Below are 21,052 nucleotides of genomic sequence, written 5' to 3'. Positions count from 1 at the left end.
TAGAGAAACTATTTCGACATAGTCCACTCCCTCTGAATCAATATGACCAAGATTCTTGGATATTCATTTGAAGTAGATCTTCTTAGTTGCTCCCTCTATCACGGAAGCATCCCTGCTCACATGGACCCAATCATGGAAGATATCTTGCTTCAGGAGAATCTCATTTTCTGGTATGATCCTTGTACATCTGAAAGTGCTAGATCCAAACCACCATGGATCTACTGTCATAAATCAAGCCCTACACAAATTACTTATAGCTTTTCCAAGATGACTGTAGCACTTCTGTAAGTAGATATTGTTTCATAAAAAATGGAAATTCAAAATTTCAAAATCTCCACTAAAGTCCTCTGCATATTCCTTCTGAATTACAATCTCTTCATCACAAATAGAACTCTAAAATTTCACAAGTTGTGATCCTAAGGATGTCCTGGATGTAAGGGATAAGTTTCTCATAGTAAATTGAAGAAATTTAACCATAGGATATCCAGATGCAGCTTGTTGTAAACAAACATCTGCTAACAATGTTGATTCACAAATAACACACATAATGTAATTGCATGAATTAATAACTACATAAGAAATTCATGAACATTATTCAATCATAAAAAAAAACTTATCTCTTTCAAGTCAGAATATTAATCCATCTGAATCCTTTTATGGAAGAGTTTCACCAACATGTGCAATGGAAGCTTGAGGCATAGTCCCGGTAGGACATTGCATTGCATAGTGACCATATTTTTCACATCTAAAGCATTGGATTTCTGAAATATCCTTCCTTCTTTTGAATGTAGGAGAACCATTAGATTCCTTATCTTTCTTCCTTTTGAAATGTCATTTCTTACCTTTCATCTTTGTGGAGTGGGAGGCAAGAACATGAATGTCTTCATTTATGGAGCTTTGGCCAATGCCTCTTATAGCCAATCTAGACTCTTCTTGAATGTAATCTTGCTTTAATCGATCAAACTTAGGAAGTTTTGATCTTGTGCTTATCCCTTGAATAAATGCCTCCCATGAGGAGGGGAGACCATTTAGTGCCAGCATGGTTAATTCTTTCCTCTCTATTGTGTGACCTATAGTAGAGAGTTGATCTTTCAATTCAATAATCCTCATGAAGTATGAGGTGATGAATTCGCTTTTTGTCATTTTGACATGATGGAGTTGTTGCTTTAGAGAAAGAGCTCGGCTTGTGTTGTTTATCTCATACATGTTCTCTAATGATTTGAACATGCCATAGGCAGTCTCCATCGTGGAGATAATTGGCACAATATGATCTTTCACTGAGTCAACTAACATCTTCATGGCTTTATTGTTCTTTCTCATCCATTGAAGATTTTCATCTTCTTCTTCTAGTTCCAATATAGCTTTCTTCACAAATCCATCTAATTCGTTTTCACTCAAGGCAAGCATCATTTTGAACTTCCAAGATACGAAATTAGATGCTCCCTCGAGTCTGTCTTAACCTTTAATCTCATTCACCATCTTGATGTTGATAGGAGATCTCGCTTTTGTAAATCTGATCTGATCTTTTCCTTAACTTGGCTTTGATACCATATTAAAGTGGATCAGATTTATATATAGGTAATTTTAAATTATAATGTAATAATTATGCACAATAGTTGTAACTGAAGATCACACAATGTTCTGTATAATATTGCAGGTCGCTGATGTATGCACAAAATATCGACTACTCTTGTTTTCACCACGATACCAATTGCACTTGTTATCAATAACAACTTCATATATTCAACATCAAATGGAATAGGGCCGAGATATATATACACTCTCGGTGGTCCACAGAGTCACGGCTCTATGTGGAATCGACATGATTCCACAGAGTCGTGACTCCTATGTGGAGGAACGACCATTGGTAACCGATGGTAAACATACGCAATGTTTAGACAATTAGTAATCGGTATAATTAGTGACTGATACTATGACTTAACAAACAACTTTTAATCATCAATCTTGACAATTGATATACAACATAAACAATGCTATGTATAATCCGATTGTCATATAAATGATTATAGAACAAATCAATCATCATATAATATCGTGATATGTGATCAGAATATGCAAATACAGTGAAGTACGATCAAGGGTAAGAATTATCCGACCGTTGCTACATAGTTTTTCCACATACTTGTGTTGTTAATCTCATATAAACCTTCCAAGGTCTTGAACATGTCTCTCGCAGTTGTCATTTTGGAGATTAGAGGCACCAAGTGATCCCTCATGGAGTTGATTAATATCTTCTTTGCTTTGATGGCATTTTTCTTAAATTGAAGCTTCTCCTCATGATCTTCAAGTTCGGATAAATCCTTTTCCTCCACAAATTGAAGAAGATCATTTTCTTCAAGTGCAATGAGCACTCTAAACTTCCATGAGGTGAAGTTAGATGCGCCTTCAAGCCTATCCTCGACTTTAAGACCGTTCACCATTTTCGAGGCTTAGTAAATACTACTTGAAGGAGAGAGAGAGAGAGAGAGAGAGAGAGAGAGAGAGAGAGAGAGAGAGAGAGGAGAAAACGCTTAGAAGTTGTAGAGAATTTGATCATGATCTTTCTTTCATCGTGGCTCTGATACCATGTTAATTTTAGTGATCAGATTAGATAGATAGAAAATTAACACAAAATGCACAGAGTATACCCGAAACCTTCCTCTTGAAGGTGAAAAACCCAGTTATTAATCTCTTGAAATGTATTAGCAAAATGTATTTACAAATGCTTCACACTTTGAAGCTAAGTGATGATACAAATTCAGTAAGAAATCCGAACTTCTATGCTGATGAATCTGTCCTCTATATTAGTCGATTTGTTGAAGGAGGCTTCCACACAAGTAATGATCAATATGACGCAAAGAATGAATCCGACTTCAGAATAAACTTGATCTTCAATAGAGAAAACACGATCTGCTTGTTGTGTAAATGATGCAAACTGCAGGAGGTAATGATGTATTAATTCGATGCCTTGGAAGTGAAAGGGGAACCGAAATATATACCAATGCATTGGAGATGCCAATCAACACGTCTCCTTCAAGAGTCAGCTCCTTATAACAATCATGGCTCTTCATTCATATTTAATTAACACGTCTTCAGCTAGGGATATATTACATCTTAATAAACACATCTTATAATCCAAGGGTGGCATCTTACACATAATCAGCACACTAGCATAATAGAAGCACATCAATGTAACTAAATTGTCTAAGAGATTAGGCCAAGTAGGCAATTTAGTTGACTATGTTGGCCCTGAAGGATACCGACCAACACTATTACATTAACAAGTTGACCTGTAGGACTCAGGCAACATCAATGATCACAGTGCTTCAAACAGACTTCAGATTTGAGTCTCAGATTGCATTTTATGAATAAATAAGGAAGTATTTTAATATTTTCTAAGTTATGGATTTAAATAAATTATATTAAAATAATATTACAATCACTTTATAATAAAATAACTTATAATAAATTGGCCCCCTTTTTCCAAGGCCTTTTTATTATAAAGTGATTATAATATTATTTTAATATAATTTATTTAAATCCATAACTTAGAAAATATTAAAATAACTTATAATAAATTGGCTCCCTTTTTCCAAGGCCTTTGAGGCATAAAATGTTGTAATAAAAAGGGGAAAACATTATAATAATAAAGTATAATGCCTAACGGGTCAATTTTTAAAGAAAGGCATAGATTTTATTAAAAATAATAAGTTGAAAATATGGAAACCCTAAAAGTGACGACCTAGGGTTTGGAGCCTTTTAAAAAGGCATTTGGGGGTCATTTTTCATTATTCCTTGATTCATTTTTTGTACTTTCATCCTTGGAGAGGTCTGCAACAAGCAACTTCGGTTGGATTTCAGGTTGGGAACAAAAACTCTCCATCTTCTTCAATGTTTGGACGAAAACCCACTCAAAGCATTGAAGGATACTCTTTCAAGCCATTTGGGGTCAAGATTTGGAGGAATTTGATTTTTTTTTTTTTTTTTACCTAGGGAGTGTCTACACTACTCGCCCAACGCCCAACAGCCCATATCTTGGGTACCTGAGGCGAGCAAGGCAAAACTAGTCCCCCTAGGGATGCACCCACGTGCCCGCAGAGCGAGTGCATCGGCGAACCTAAGGCAGATTCGAACCCAAGACCATGGGGAGCAAACCCACGACTTAGGCCTCCTCCACTTACCGGACGGGCTGAGCTATTCGCCCTAAGGAGATATTGCATTTATAGCAGGTCTGAGACATCATCAGCAGATCTGAGCAGTTTGGAGGACATTTCCAGGGAAATAAGTGCTAAATATTGCTGGTCGTACCATCTACAGCAAGGCTGTACCATCCATTCATGGCCTGTGAGGTCAAATAAATAATTTAGAGGGTTTTAGCCACACAGTTTGTTCCAGAATTCATTGTTAATGAATAACTTCAGCGAATCCAAGGGTTTTTCAAGAGGATTGGAACATATGGGGTCTACATGAGCATTTCATTGAGGAAAATTGTCAGAATTTGGGAATCTAGCCCAGTGATCCCGAAGGATTTGCATTGTACATTCGTAATTTGTTTTTGGTAATTATTATTAAGGCAAATAAAACTCATTGGTGCCATTGGTGGCAAATAAAAGCACGTGTATTGGCCAATTCACCAGTTCAAGCCATAAAACCACTCCTACCAGGCTAGCACTGGACACCTGGTATGCCAGTTTGGCCTTGAATGCTAGAATTTGTTCATTCTTTGAATTCATTATTTGCTGCAATTCAATTAGAATTCTGAGTTTTGGTTTCAGTCAATTATTAGTTTGTATTTTGCATTTCTATATCATTTTGCATCGCTCATTGAACAAGCAAAAACATCAAAACTCATCAAAACCCCAAAATACATTCGTTGGTCAAAGATTTCAAGTCAAACCAAAACAATCAGATTGGGCCAAATTCCTAGTTGGCATATTGCAGTGGTATCGGAGCCAAAACCCTGCCAGCTTGTGGGATGTTGAGGTTGTTTACAAAATGGAGATGTCAAAGATGGTTATAGAAATGGAAGAACGGGAGAATGAAATTGTTGCCACTAAAATTGCTAAGTAGTATAACAGATATCAAAAGAGGAAGAATCTTTTAACATTTCAGGAATATCAAAATTCGTCAAGGTTGACTATTCCTGTGAATGAGGAGGTTATCATAATTATTGATGGATATTTATGTGAACCTGAGGAGGTCAAGGCTACCGAATCTTTTGACAAATTTACAACAAAAAGATGCTTGTATCAATTGAAGAATTGCCACCAAAGTATGACCATAATTCTGAAATTCATAACAACAATGACATAACGTCTCTTCTTCAAGATATGGCAGTCTTTGGTCAAGAAGAGAATACTGATTTGCATGCTAGATTTGAGGGTACACATGGTGCAACCATGGGTTATGATGATGTGAACAATACAACCCATCATAGATCAGATTTTGTGCATTTTGGGACAGCTAATATAGAGCAATCTCAGAGGATGAATGAAGAGTGGTTGGCACGAGCCGGGCAAGCCAAGTTGTTAGCTCATCAAGCCTCATGATACTCATCACCATATTGGTAAGGAGAAACAAGAGTTATCTACTTCTGACTGTTCAGCTCATATTGGATATTCTCTACATGGTGTTGATGAATTTGATGATGAGACTCATAGTGGACCAGCCACAAACGAGTTATCCTTGATTGGCACAGAAGGTGTTCCCAATGCACCTTTGATTTTGTCATGGAATCCTGATAATATAACAGCACAAACGTTGTTGATAGGTGACTTCATTTCACTTGACTCCGTATGGACTAGCCACTGCCCTAGTTGGAGTTTTGTTGCACTCCTTGTTTTTTCATGGTCTACATCAGCTATCCAGTTACTTGGGAGTGTAAGGAAGTATGCCTATGGGATGGACTCAAAGTCTGAGATCGGTTTCCAAGATTTGCATTGGTTTGATGTTATTCTGGAGGACATCTATGTTGCTGGTCAGAGTTATGACAGCGAGGTTTGGTGGCACTTTGTGTTGGTTTATAGGCATACGGGAGTTCACTTTTACATTGTCATTATGTCCTACTTGCATGGATGGTTACTTCAAAGTGATTGGTGGACAAACTTCTGCTACATCTCATACAACAGATTCTATATTTTGATTTGGGATCCGGGTATTGATTTGCTTGGTACATTATTTTACATGGATTCCCATATGTTGCTTCAAGGTTTGTGGTATTTGGGCATTTTTATTGGAGTAGCACAGCGGATTGGTGAAGCAACGTGTCTCGGATTGGTATGGGATCCAAGGATTAGTGCTCAATGTGCAGGTGCAGATTGCTTGAGGACAAGCAATCTCTGAGAAGGGAGGATTGTAATGTCCTCTTTCTAGGCGACAAGAGATGAGCAGGGTTGACCTATCATTCGAGTTCCTGTAGGTCAACGGTATGGTTAGGGGACTCATTTTGAAGGTCATGGAGCTTTGCAGGGGCTCTGTGAGCCGTTTTGGACCTTCAAAGGTAGTTCCTACTTTTTAGAGAGGTTCCCATTTTTTAGGGCAAATCCTTACTTTTTAGGAGGAACTGTCAATTGACCTACAAGACTCAGGCAACATTAGTGTGTTGGAACTTTAAATTTTTGGGCAAAATTTCGTATTTCCTAAAATGAAAAACATTGGAATTCCTTCAAATAGCCACTCTCTGCAACTCTGTGTGCGTGCCATCACCAAGTTTTTGTATTTGATTGACTAGGGAGAGCACTTTCACGAAGCTACTGAAGTCTTCTTTGTTGACACCAAGCTTTTCCATTTTATGGATATTGACTTGAGAAGAATGGTTTATTTGATGAGTTATTACTGTTACAAGTTCATTAATGAAAGATATAAATAACAAACCAAACTTAATGCCAATGCCCAAGTTTACAGTAATAACACATGGAGAACCATCTTCATTTAGGAGTTTGATTTTAAATCTCTCATGAGGGTGAGTATTTCACCTTCCAAAAGTTGATAATTTAAACTCATCAAGGCTATTAAGTGGTGGATTATATGACTGTATGTGGGTTAAAATGTGGCTCCCACCAGGGTAGAGCCTAGCATACAGTTTCCATAAGGGGACCCGACTTTCATCACCACGTTACAAACCCGAAGATATAACATGGTTTGTTATTTAAATCATAATGATCTAAATAATGTTTCTAATAGTTTACATTATATTTGTGGAGAGAATAATACTCAAGACTTCGATAAATCAACAATGATTTATATTAATCATTATGAATATCATTAAGAATGAGTATATATAAAATATATATATATATATATAATGGTGAAATAAAAACCATTCAAATGGTTTGTATAAGTAACAAGTAAAGGTTAGTGGGCCTCCAAGTTTTTCTACATAACATTGCATGTCTACAAAGGCAAAAATAGTCTCTTCGAAATGCAGTCTTACACCGAAAAATTGAAGTTGCCCTAATCTTACTTTGGGATTAAAAACTTCAATTAATGGAGCAAAACTTACAATTAAAAACCAAAGGTATTGGTGGGGCCCCAAAATTCCAAGAAGAGTTTGTTATCGGCAAGACAAGCCTGCTCAACAGCACATGAAAAGGGTTTCTCCGAAATGCAATATTACACCGAAAAGGCTGAGAGTTGCCCTAAACCTAAACCCGACATGTGTGAAAAGCTTGAGCAAGGGATTTGCACGAAATGTGTTGAAAACATTTTCAATCTTTCGAGCTGGTACTATTGGTAGCTGTAAAGCCGAATTCTACAATTCTTATCAGCATCCTCTTATTCCGCGCCAAAATGAGAGTTTCTTGAAACAGCATAGTCAGTCCCATCAAAGCGTAAACAAACTTCGTCAGTTTTGGTTCTACCTTGCGGAATATGGAAGCATGAGACACGGTAGGTGAACCGAAGACATAATACGTCAAAGAAATGTGATCTCATGGAATGCGGTGCACAAATGGATTTTGGGAGAGAAGGCATGAAATTAGATTTCGCGACTTCTGCTACTACCCTCTGGGTCTATGCGAATCGCGGGAGCTTGTAAACTATATGACAGTAGCCTCAAAAGAATGCAATCTCATGGTTGTTGCAGGATATGCAGTGAATAGGTTTATTTAAAAGGCTTGAGGAGCTTCCAAGCCTATGCAATCGACAAGAGTAAAATGAAGTCTACACCCTTTACAAGTTTTTCCCTACTTGTGATGGAACAGGTTTATTGGAGCAGGTTATGTAATCCAATCAAGCGCAACATAAAGCTTGTTTTTGTCAAATAATATAATGCTTCGATAAATATGAATACAAAATTTCGAAACATATCCAAAATACCTCAATCAATTGGATATTCATCTCAGAGATACATAGATTTGTGGAATATGGTGATTGTTGGATAATATGACATTGAAAACTATATCAAGGATAGAAGAATTTTGTTTGATGTTGTGGTTACCAAGGCAGACATACATTCAAAACGTGGAAATGTGTACATTACGTAGTATCTCTTTGACAACTTATATCATAGAAGTGTGATCCTATGAAATGCAATGATTGTTGACATGTACAAAACGCGTTTGTTAAGAGGCTTTTGAAGAAATCAAATGAATGTCGTTGGCAGGTGTAAAACAATATTCCACCACCTTTGTCAGATCTTCTCCTAGCCTGTGCCCCAAAAATTGGGAGCTTTCAGCAATGAATGCACATCCATTGGAGGCATTAAAAACATAGTAACTATGTTAAATATCGTAGCATACAGAAGGCGCAGTGAAATGCTTGACATCGTGCTCTCATAAATGTGGTCTCATGAATCACAATGAAACAACACATCCAATAAATGTGTTGACAGGTTTTTAGAAACTTTCAAGCAAATAGGAAAGTGAATTCGTTGGGAGGATTTATAGAACTTCAACAAATGAATTTGAACGGTTATAAACCGAAACCTAAAACCATTACCATCATCTTCTTGCATGCGTCGAAATGGTAGTCTTGGAACATGTTATGAATATCCACAAAACATACCGAGAGAGGATTTCTAGAAATATTGTGTTTGACATGAATGCAAAATGTGGAAGTGTAGACAACGCAAGTGAGAAGTTGCAGAAAAAGTTTCCACCTCATGCCGAATTGGGAACTTTTAAACAATATATGAACATCCATCAAAACGTCAAAGATAGAGGATTTTCTCAGATGTTGGCGTTGCAATGGTTTTGGTACATATGTAAAAAAGATGTGTAAGTATAAGTGCGGCCTACAGATTATTAACCAACTGCCTCAAAGGAATGTGCTCTCACTAATTGCAATGAACACAAGCGATGCACAAAACAAATTTAACTTTCGAGGAAATGGTAGGAAAATGTATCACCAAATTCCACATCACTTTTTTAATGCCCTCTCTGCTCGTGCAAATCAGAGCTATGTACACGTGAAGGGTGAAATCAAACTTTCCTATGCTGATTGTGTTGAAGACACCCTAAATCTTATTATGAAGATGTCGATTAGACAAGCGATTGTTGTGCGATGTGTTTCTCCTGGTGCCTATGGATTATATATAAACATGGGTGGAGTACTTTCACAAACATTTTATAGTTGGATTTAAAGAATCTTGCAATTCATATTCTCCTTTAAAAATATCTATGCAGATATGAGCAGGTGCATGAATTTCAAACAATAAGGAGATTGACGAAAAGGAGATACTTAGATATGATTGGCTTGAAGGCAATGCACAAAATCCAGTATTGAAAAGGGAAATCAAAAGGGTAAAACTTAGATGAGCATGGTAAAGTGAATAGAGTAACTATTGACAAAGTTAATTATTTTCGTCCATAAGTGAAGCGGTTCTTATAAAGATCTTTAATAGATAAAAGGGGCAATGTGATGAGAAAAATACATTTCAATATTAAATGGTTTAGGGTTTGAATTAAAATCGAAGAAAAAGATCAAATATTGGGTAAGTAAAAGGCAAGGGAAAAATCCACCAAGTAAGATGATTCAATGAAATGTGAAGATTATTGTACAAAAGAAAAATTGGAAGGTGATGAACATGTTTTCAATTTCAAAAGTAAAGGAGAATTAATCGTATTAAAGAAGTTACAATGGGAACCTGGTAAGATCTCATGAGGAATGAAAGGATGAATCACAAATTATTCTTGAGATAAAAGATGAATGAATTATTTTCACAAATTACGAAAAAAAGGGGTTGACAGTTACTCCATGTGAAGATTAAAATATTCAAGTAATATTTACTTGAATCATATAATAGCATCAGAGGTAAAATATTTAAGTGGGTTTAAAAAAGAAAATAAAGATGACGGGCATATTTTGTGCATAATTATATAGTAAGAGCATTTTTACCCAAATGGTAAATATTTTTATGGAAGTGACAAGAGGGAATATGCCTTCATTAATGAAAAGAAAGAATTATTTTGAGGTAGATAAAAGTATTACTTATCTTATAAAATTATTTCATGGAAATCAAAAGAGTGATTGAAGAAGCATCAAAATCATGGAGCCATTCTCGAAGATTGCTAGCACAGGAGGAATGTTACTTTGAAGAGTGAAAATTAAAATGATTAAAATTAAATATTTTAATCATAGTCAATTAAACGTAAAGTTGTACCGAACAATGTGAAGGGTCACAACCCTAAAACTGTAATGTATATATGTAGGATACAATTAGGAACAAAAAAAGGATTAGCATTTTTTGTAATATTAAAAAAGATATAATAAATATTCTAGAGTGGCAATATCATCAGCTTGCTTTCATCTCTATCTTGTGTTAAGATTATTGTGAATGCTTTCCAATTCGAGCTTGTTATTTTGGTTCAAGAAATCAAAGGCTATTAAAGTGCTTTTCTATATACAATGATTATTTTATTATTTTCAATCTACTATATTATTGTGTGGAATGATCAAGAGAGATTACTGTCTAGGATTGATTGCTATGCTAGCCGCTTTCTAGGAAAGATTAAAATTGCATGCATGGTAATTGTCATAATGAAATTTAATCACAAGTATGAAAAGATTAACAGTGGATGGTCTTTCAAAACTGTCTAGCAAGGATAACAAGGAGAATATAGGGAAAGAAATTCATAAGACTCTGAACCCAATAGGAGAAGGTGGCACTAGTCAGAATTATACACATATAATCTCAAGAAAAGCAGTTAATTATTTTTCATTTTCAGTTTTATGGAAGTAGGAGATAGGAGTAGGGTTAGAAGTTAAATTAATCTATTCCAGAAGTTCATGCCATTCTGAGATAGAGATAGAAGATAGACTAAAAGAAGATTAAATCTCCTTAATTAGAAGCTGCACCCGCCTAGGTTTAGTAGAGCCTGAAGAGTAGGGAATTACAATCACATTGATTTATTCCGTCAGTTGACCAGAATTGAATGTTGAACCTGAACATAAGGCTTGGCATACCTATAGGGTTTAGCAACCTGCAATTTTGAGCTCCAACATAGTGATCACACTGCTTCAGATGGAATTCAAATCTGAGTCCCGGATTGCATTTTATGAATAAATAAGGAAATATTTTTATATTTCCTAAATTATGGATTTAAATAAATTATATTAAACTGATATTATAATCACTTTATAATAAAATAACTTATAATAAGTTCCCCCCCTTTTTTCTAGGCGTTGAGGCATAAAATGTTGTAATAAAAAGGGGAAAATATTATAACAATAAAGTATAATGCCTAAGGTAAATTTTTAAAGAAAGGTATAGATTTTATTAAAAATAATAAGTAGAAAATATGGAAACCCTAAAAGTGATGACCTAGGGTTTGGAGCCTTTTAAAAAGGCATTTGGAGGTCATTTTTCATCATTCCTTGATTCATTTTTTATACTTTCATCCTTGGAGAGGTCTGCAACAGCAAGCTTCCATTGGATTTCAGGTTGGGAACGAAAACTCTCAATCTTCTTCAATGTTTGGACGAAAACCCACTCACTTGCAGCATTCAAATAGGAGATATTGTTAATGCATGATAGCTTTGGTAAGATAAATGATTGAATGAGAGATAAATGAAGTCTCTCATTCAATCATTTATCCTATCGATAATTATGATGAATAACTTCAAGCCTTCATTTGATAAACCATTCTTCATTTGTATATGATCAATCTAATTAGTTCGATCGAAATGCTTAACTATCGATTATCATTCTATAGCATAGAATCCCGATTTAATATCGGTTACATTATTTGCGTTCACCGATTATTAAATCGGGTTAACCATTGCAATCTGATTTATATCAGTTAACTTATTTAATGATAAACAAACAGTTATCGGGTCAACCAAACATCGATTAGTATCATGTTTGCACCGATTGATATCAGGTGATACACCGATTAATATCGGGTGGCAGAATAAACATACACCGATTGTTATCGAGTGTTAAGACAAGCATACACCGATTGTTATCGGGTGTTAATGTAAGCATACACCAATTGGTATCGGTTGGTAAATAAACACCGTGTATTATTATTATGATTAGCGAAGGGGCACGATCAAGTAATGTCTTGATCGGCCATGTCTAAAAGACATGACCGGTCAAGGCATTGCTTGATCATACCCAGCTTGCTATATATATCAAATGGCATTTGTGAGAAAGGACATCGAAATTAATAAATGCTCCTCTCACCTGCCATACAAAAGAAGATAGTCAAATTTATATTTTAAATCAGTAATACATAGAACAAGATAATATCAACTAGAATATAACTTGCATATTGAATGTAAATTGAACATCATTTACATGGTATCAGAGCCAGGTCCAGGCTAGGAGCCCCAAGCACACGAGAGGTGTGGCTTAAGGGGGGGTGTTGGTGTTGGAAATAAGCCACACCCGAACCGACGATGGACTGGTCCAAGAGGGGCCAGTAGCTCAGTGGTAGAGCACTCCAGCAATGTATGGAAGGTCCTAGGTTCGAGTCCTAGCTGGTCCATGTCTCAACATGGTATCAGAGCTATAGTTAAATCGAACCTAAGGTTGTTCAATTTTGCGGAAATTCAAATCAAGCATATATTCATCATCACAATTCTTTCAATGGCTAGCGCTATCAGATTTGAAGACAAACTCGGAGGAGGTGATGACTTCTCAGCATGGAAGTTCAGAATTCAAATGATTCTAAAAGAAAATAAAGTCAAATCATTTGTAAAAACTGAAACTGTAGAACCTGAGACTGAACCTGACAAAACAACTTGGAGAGAGGGAAATGAAAAGGCTATTAAAATCATAGTTGATGGGGTAAGAAACAATATAATGCCCATCATAAGGAAACATGAAACAGCCTTCAACATGTTCAAAGCACTTGAAGATGCATTTGAGATATCTAATGCCAGTAGAACCTTGGCTTTAAAAAGAGAAATAAATCACATAGCCATGATCAAAGGAGAATCAGTCAATGCCTACTTCGTGCGAATATCTACCCTAAGGGATGAACTGGCAACCCTTGGATATGAGATGCAAAGCAAAGAATTAACACTCATTGCTCTAGATGGGTTGCCTAGCATATGGGAAACATTCGTCCAAAGCATCAGTGCAAGGGATGAATTTCCAAAATTCGATAGGCTAAAGGCTGATTGTCTCTAGGAAGAATCAAGGCAAAATAAGAAAGGGATCAAGCAAAAGAATATAGATGAAGATCTCCAAGTTCTAAATATGAACTCAAACAAGAAAAGCAAGCAGAAACAGTTCAGGAAGAGAAAAAGTCATCACGGCCTTTCTCAGATTCAATGTTACATATGTGAAAAATTTGGGCACTATGTTGCCAAATGTCCAAAAAGAGATAAGCAAGCCACATTTGCCAAAACAAGAGGACCCCGAGAAGTATGTACTCTATTCAGCACTCACAAACCAAGCATCTAATAAAGTTAACTCCTGTGTGATCGACAGTGGCTCATCCAGACACATTACAGGATTCAGAGAAGTACTAGACTCCATGAAAGAGGAGAATGATGAGGAAGTAACTATCGGAGATGACTCTACACATCCAATCAAAGGAGTTGGAACCTGCACCATCAAACTAAAGTCAGGTGTATCATTACAACTTAAAGGAGTACTATATGTACCAGGCATCAAGAGAAATCTAGTCTCAATATTAGCACTGGAAGACAATGGATATAGAGTGACCTTCATGGACAACAAAGTATTGGCTTGGCCAAAGAACTCATCCATCAAGAAAGTTAAAACGATTGGTCAAAAACAAGGCTACTTGTATGAGCTATGTACAGAGCCCAACCTAGCCCTAATCCATGAAACTATAGATGGTAATGAAGTCTGACATAGAAGACTAGGCCACCTAAATTTTAGAGCTTTATCATCAATGGGAGACCTTGTCACAAGTCTACCTAAGTTAAAGCAATATCATTCAGCAGGGGCATGCAAAGGATGTGCCCTAGGTAAAAATACTAAGGGTGCTTTTCAGAATAGTACTAGGAAAACAAGTAAAATTTTAGAGTTAGTTCATTCTGATGTATGTGGACCTATGTCCGTACCTCCATTGGGGGGATTTTTGTATTATGTAATATTTGTTGATGACTACTCTAGGAAAACTTGGATCTACTTTCTGAAATGTAAAGAATCAAAAGAGATCCTTAATAATTCAAATCACTAACAAAGAACAACTCACAAAATAGAATTAAAACCCTAAGAATTGATAATGGGGGGGAATACAGATTAGAATTATTTAAAGAGTTTTGTAAAAATTCAGGGATTAAAAGGGAGTTAACAATACCTTATAACCCTCAACAAAATAGGATAGCTGAGAGGAAAAATAGGACAATCGTTGAAGCTGCCAAAGCTATGATTCTTGATCAGAATCTAAATGTCAATCTTTGGGTAGAAGCAACAAGCACTGTTGTATATATTCAAAATAGATGTCCTCACTCTCATCTTGAAGATAAGACCCCTGAGGAAGTCTTTACTAAATCAAAACCTGATATTAGCCACCTTAGGACATTTGGATGCCCTGTTTATATTCATGTACCTAGGGAGAAAAGATTAAAATTAGAGCCTTCTGGAAAAAGGGGAATCCTTGTAGGATATAGTGAAACCTCCAAGGCCTACAGGATCTATATACCTAGTCAAAAGAATATTGAACTAAGTAGGGATGTGATCTTTGAAGAAAACTTAGCCTTCAAAAGAGCCCAAAGCTCTCTAGACCCTGAAGTCTATATCCCCACCCCTAGCATAGAAAGAGACCCTACTCTTGAGCTTCAGAGGGAGAATCATGAGGAAACTATAAGTAAAACTCAAATTCCACCTAGAGAAAACCTCAAGAAAAGACCACTATGGGCCACTAAGACTGTAGAAGAAGCTCAGAAGTTTGTTGCTCCTTCAAGGACCTTTAGGGAAAGAAAAAGGCCTAATAAATTCACTAGCTATGTTGCCCTTATGAATGATCTCTCTAAAGCCGAACCAAACAATGTATCAGATGCACTTGACATCAAGTATGGAAGGATGCCATGTCTGAAGAGTATCAATCCATTATGAAAAATAATGTTTGGGAGATTGTTCCTAGGCCAACTAAGAAATCTGTTGTTTCATCTAAATGGCTCTTTAAGATCAAACATGCTGCAGACGGCAGTATGTAATGTCCCCATTTTGCGAGCATCAGAGTTTGTAAGAATTAGCCTATCATTTGACCCTCGTAGGCTAATAATTATTGATAGAGGGCCTCGTGTGGCAGTTACTTGGTGATTAGAGACTTTACTCTTCAGCTGGATTCAGGTTTTGGCCTTTGCACAGGTTTTTTGACTCAGATTGGCATACTTACTATTTATAGTAAGTTACTATTCAGGGTTTCTATTTTTAGACAGGCATCCAATCGCATGGAGAACAGGAAGAGTCAACTCCTGGCTCAGACGGCTTAGCAATCAGACAAGTACATCAAGAGATATTAAAGTTTAAGTGACTTAAGTGATTTATTTAATATTTTAATATTATTATAAAGTTCTAAAGTAACTTTATAATAATAAAGTCACTTTAATATAATAAAGTGCGTTAAGTGAATAAATTAATGTGGGAATAAATCTTTTATCCCACATTGGCCAGGAAGGTGTTTGAGCTCTCTTAAGGAAAGAATAAAAGGAAAGGCAAGAGTTCATTCTCGACATCCAGTTGATGAATAGTATTTTGATTGATTTTTATTGTGGAGCCTAGGGCTTTCGCAATTTTCTTCTTTGATCATAGGAAACGAAAACTTCCTATTGATAGCAATTTTGAAGGTGTGAAATAACACCTAAATTATTGCAGTTGTGGGAAAGAATACTTCAATTCTTTTATTTGTGCAAATTGGTGAAGTTTTCTACAAGGGTTTGAAGTTTATTGTTGAAGAACATTTATAGTTGGTTGTGAATCATCCTTCTTTGGCACATGGAGTTATATCATTCTTGTTGGGAGAGATTATCAACAAATTATTCAAGGTTTTAAGAGCAGATTGCAAGTTTGTTCTTGCTGCTACAGTGCGCATGAACAGTGCGCGTGAACAGTGCCGTGAACAGTGCGCATGAACAGTGCGCTACAGTAGTTGGAGTTCTATAGAAGGGGATTTAGAGAGGTTGAACAGCTATATATATGTGACAAGGGATTTGCATATGAGGAGAATCAAACCAATATATCAAGGCAGCCATTGAAATACCAGGTTTTCTATCTATGGTCATTGTATTAGAAAATCATTACTTCATTGCATCATTTTCTATTAAGATTATATCATGAAATATTTGGAGGTTGCATATGTTTAATGGAGATATAATTTGCATATTCCACATTCAACATTGATCAGCCATTTAGCTTTCATGCCAATTGTTTTCTTAAATGCCTAATGGCTGTAGGTGTACTTTCGGATGCATGACAAGTGTTTGTCTTAATGTCAACTAGCTGTACTAGTTAATTTCAGTCATTACATATGTGTGGAAAGGTCTAAAACAGCTAGTATATCATTTCTATAACAACTTTGCATTGTTAGAAGCTTTCCATAACTTCATTTGCAGCCTACAAACCCAACGAAGACAAATAAAGAATTCACTACAGCGGCTTCAAACGTTGTATGCCAAATGTTTGACAATATTCCTTGGTGTTCATATAAGCAAAACAGGGTCAGATTAGCCAAGGGATATTACACAGTATAGAAAAACACAAGGCTAGATTTGTAGCTAGAGGGTTCTCACAAAGAAAAGGAATAGATTATGAAGAAACTTTTGCACCTGTTGCCAGGTATACATCAGTAAGCGTTGTATTAGCCATTGCAGTAGCAAAGGGATGGAAGGTACACCAAATGGATGTTAAGACAGCATTTCTAAATGTTAAGTCTACCTAGAGCAACCTGAAGGGTTTGAAATTTATGATGTTGGGTCTCATCTGTGTAGACTCAAGAAAGCTCTCTATGGGCTTAAATAGGCTCCTAGGGCCTGGTATGAAAGAATTGACACCTATCTCTCAGGACTAGGCTTCTCTAAGAATGATGCAGATCCTAATCTCTACTACAAAAGAAATAAAGGTGATATGCTAATATTGATTTTAAATGTTGATGACTTATTAATCACAAGAAATGATCACCTTATAGAACAATGCAAGAAAGATCCATCCAAAGAATTTGATATGAAGGACTTGGAACTCCTTCATTACTTCTTAGGATTGGAAGTATGGCAGAATTCTGACAACATTATACTCAACCAAGGAAAGTATACCTTGGATATTCTGAAGAGATTCGGAATGCTAAATTGTAGGCCTATGACCTCTCCTATGGAAACCAATTTACATAAACTTAAAGAAGCAGCAGCAGAGTCACAACCCACTGACCCTACTCAATACAGACAAATGATTGGATCCCTAATGTACCTGGTAAATACAAGGCCAAATATTTATTATGCAGTTAATGCACTAAGTCAGTTTATGTGTGAACCTAAGGAGATACACCTGGTTGCAGTAAAACACATTATGAGAACCTACAAGGTACCCTAAACCTTGGTCTTAAATATAAGAAAGTTGATATAGACCTACATGGATTTACTGATTCAGATTGGGCTGGAAGTGTGACTGACAGAAAAAGCACTTCAGGGTGTTGCTTCAGTCTAGATTCAGCTATGATATCTTGGACCAGCAGGAAGCAGTCTTCTATAGCTCAAAGCTCCATCGAGGCCAAATACATTGAAGCTTCTATGGCTGCCCGAGAAGCAGTATGGCTTAGGAAGCTGCTTGTGGGGTTGTTTGGAGAGCCTATGAAACCCACTGTTATACATTGTGACAATCAGAGCTGCGTAAAACTTTCAATAAATCCAGTGTTCCATGACAAATCCAAGCATATTGAGATCCATACCACTATGTGCGAGATATGGTAGATAGGAATGTGATCCAATTAGAATATGTTTGTACAGGAGATCAAACTGCAGATATTCTGACCAAACCTCTTTCCAAAGTGAAGGTTGATCACTTCAGAAAAGGTTTAGGTGTGATAGAAAGGTAATTTACTTTGTAAATCTGTATTTGCGTATCAATAAGATGTTTAATGTGTAAACTTCTTTGTCATGATAGGACATTTTGGATTTTATCCCCTGGGTTCATATCTAAGAGGTGACGATCTCTCAAGATAATGAACACATGTATGTAGACATTATAAGATGACAATCTTATAATGTCCAAACCAGCTATCATGTTGGATCTCCGATGTATCATGGATGTGCCATGATTGTGTTGTGGTAAAACACTTGTATAAGGTGTTAGTGCACATATCACAACTTGGATAAGATGAGAATTTAATCTCTCAAATGATTATCCTTAAGTATTGCATGTTTAGGCAAAACACGCAATACTGATATCACATGCTTAGTTGATATCATGTCATCACAAGATTGACATGATGGACATTTTGTATCACGTGTTTAGGTGATACTTCATATCATGTGACTAGGTGATATGATTTTCTAGAGAATTAGATTGTGTAAAGAATGCTAACTACCATTTGAATTATGATGCTTGATATCTTATTTGCATTTATCTTACCTAGCTAAGAGGGAGTGTTAATGCATGATAGCTTCGGTAAGATAAATGATTGAATGAGAGATAAATGAAGTCTCTCATTCAATCATTTATCCTATCGATAATTATGATGAATAACTTCAAGCCTTCATTTGATAAACCATTCTTCATTTGTATATGATCAATCTAATTAGTTCGATCAAAATGCTTAACTGTCAATTATCATTCTATAGCATAGAATCCCGATTTAATATCGATTACATTATTTGTGTTCACCGATTACTAAATCGGGTTAACCATTGCAATCCGATTTATATCAGTTAACTTATTTAATGATAAACAAACAATTATCGGGTCAACCAAACATCGATTAGTATCGATGTTAACATATGTTTGCACCGATTGATATCGGGTGATACACCGATTAATATCGGGTGGCAGAATAAACATACACCGATTGTTATCGGGTGTTAAGACAAGCATACACCGATTGTTATCATGTGTTAATGTAAGCATACACCGATTGTTATCGGGTGTTAAGACAAGCATACACCGATTGTTATCATGTGTTAATGTAAGCATACACCGATTGGTATCGGTAGGTAAATAAACACCCTGTATTATTATTATGATTAGCGAAGGGGCACGATCAAGTAATGTCTTGATCGGCCATGTCTAAAAGACATGACCGGTCAAGGCATTGCTTGATCATACCCAGCTTCCTATATATATCAAATGGCATTTATGAGAAAGGACATCGAAATTAATAAATGCTCCTCTCACCTGCCATACAAAAGAAGATAGTCAGATTTATATTTTAAATCAATAATACATAGAACAAGATAATATCAACTAGAATATAACTTGCATATTGAATGTACATTGAACATCATTTACAGATATTACACTTACAGCAGGTCTGAAACATCATCAGCAGATCTGAGCAGTTTGCAGAACTTTTTCAGGGAAATAAGTGTTAAATATTGCTGGCCATACCATCTAGAGCAGGGCCATACCATCCGTTCATGGCCTGTGAGGTCAAATAAATAATTTAGAGGGTTTTAGCAGCACAATTTGTTCCAAAATTCATTGTTGATGAATAACTTCAGCGAATCCAAGGGTTCTTCAGGAGAATTGGAACATGTGGGGTCTACATGAGTATTTCATTGAGGAAAATTGTCAGAATTTGGGAATCTGGCCTGGTGACCCTGAAGGATTTGCATTTGTACATTCATGATTTGTTTTTGGTAATTATTATTAACGCAAATAAAAATCATTGGTGCCATTGGTGGCAAATAAAACCACTCCAAGCAATAAAATCACTCCTACCAGGCTAGCGCTGGACACCTGGTATACCAATTTGGCCTTGAGTGCTAGAATTTGTTCATTCTTTGAATTCATTATTTGCTGCTATTAAATCAAAATTCTGAGTTTTGGTTTCAGTCAATTATTAGTTTGCATTTTGCATTTCTATATCATTTTGCATCGCTCATTGAACAAGCAAAAACCACAAAAATATCAAAGCTCATCAAAAACCCAAAATACATTCGTTGGTCAAAGATTTCAAGTCAAACCAAAACCATCAGATTGGGCCGAATTCCTAATTGGCATATTTCATAATATTGTTCAAATATTATCATTAATGTCAGAGGTTAGAATGTCATTGATTGTTAAGGAATTGATAACTGTGATTTATATCAAAGAGCTCAATACACAATCCAAATGGAAATGTTGTTATTAATGTCAACGGTGATGGTATTGATGCCAAAGTCATGTCAAGAAAAGTCTTTGATATATGGACAAGTTTGGAGACTATTGGGGATATTGAACAGAACATTTTTGGAGCAAGAGTATATACAAGTAATCTAGACATACAGCAGTTTTTAGGACAAGTCAGCAAAGACATTTCATGCAGCTATTGGTCAGTTTGATCAGTCAAAGCCAAGTCAAACATTAAGGAGCAAGCCCAATAAAGTTTAAAGAAAAGGTGTGGTTAAATGATACACACGCTTTATTAATATGATATAAAGCAATTAAGATCAAGCAATGGCAAAGAATTGGGATCAACGAATTAATATCTGTTTAAGTGTT

General features: G+C 36.0%; 1 protein-coding gene across 1 annotated transcript in view; it reads right to left on the bottom strand.

Moving 5' to 3' along the window:
• Positions 1–19,893, bottom strand: part of LOC131856321 (uncharacterized) — a 38,395-nt gene extending 18,502 nt beyond the window's left edge. Inside the window, exon 1 of the mRNA XM_059207954.1 lies at positions 19,874–19,893. The gene's annotated coding sequence lies outside the window, so the exon portion shown is untranslated. The remainder of the gene's footprint in view (positions 1–19,873) is intronic.
• Between the last annotated feature and the right edge of the window lie 1,159 nt (positions 19,894–21,052).

Source organism: Cryptomeria japonica, chromosome 7 (assembly GCF_030272615.1).
Source record: "Cryptomeria japonica chromosome 7, Sugi_1.0, whole genome shotgun sequence".
NCBI classification, from domain to species: domain Eukaryota; kingdom Viridiplantae; phylum Streptophyta; class Pinopsida; order Cupressales; family Cupressaceae; genus Cryptomeria; species Cryptomeria japonica.
This window is presented reverse-complemented; position numbering and strand designations above follow the sequence as displayed.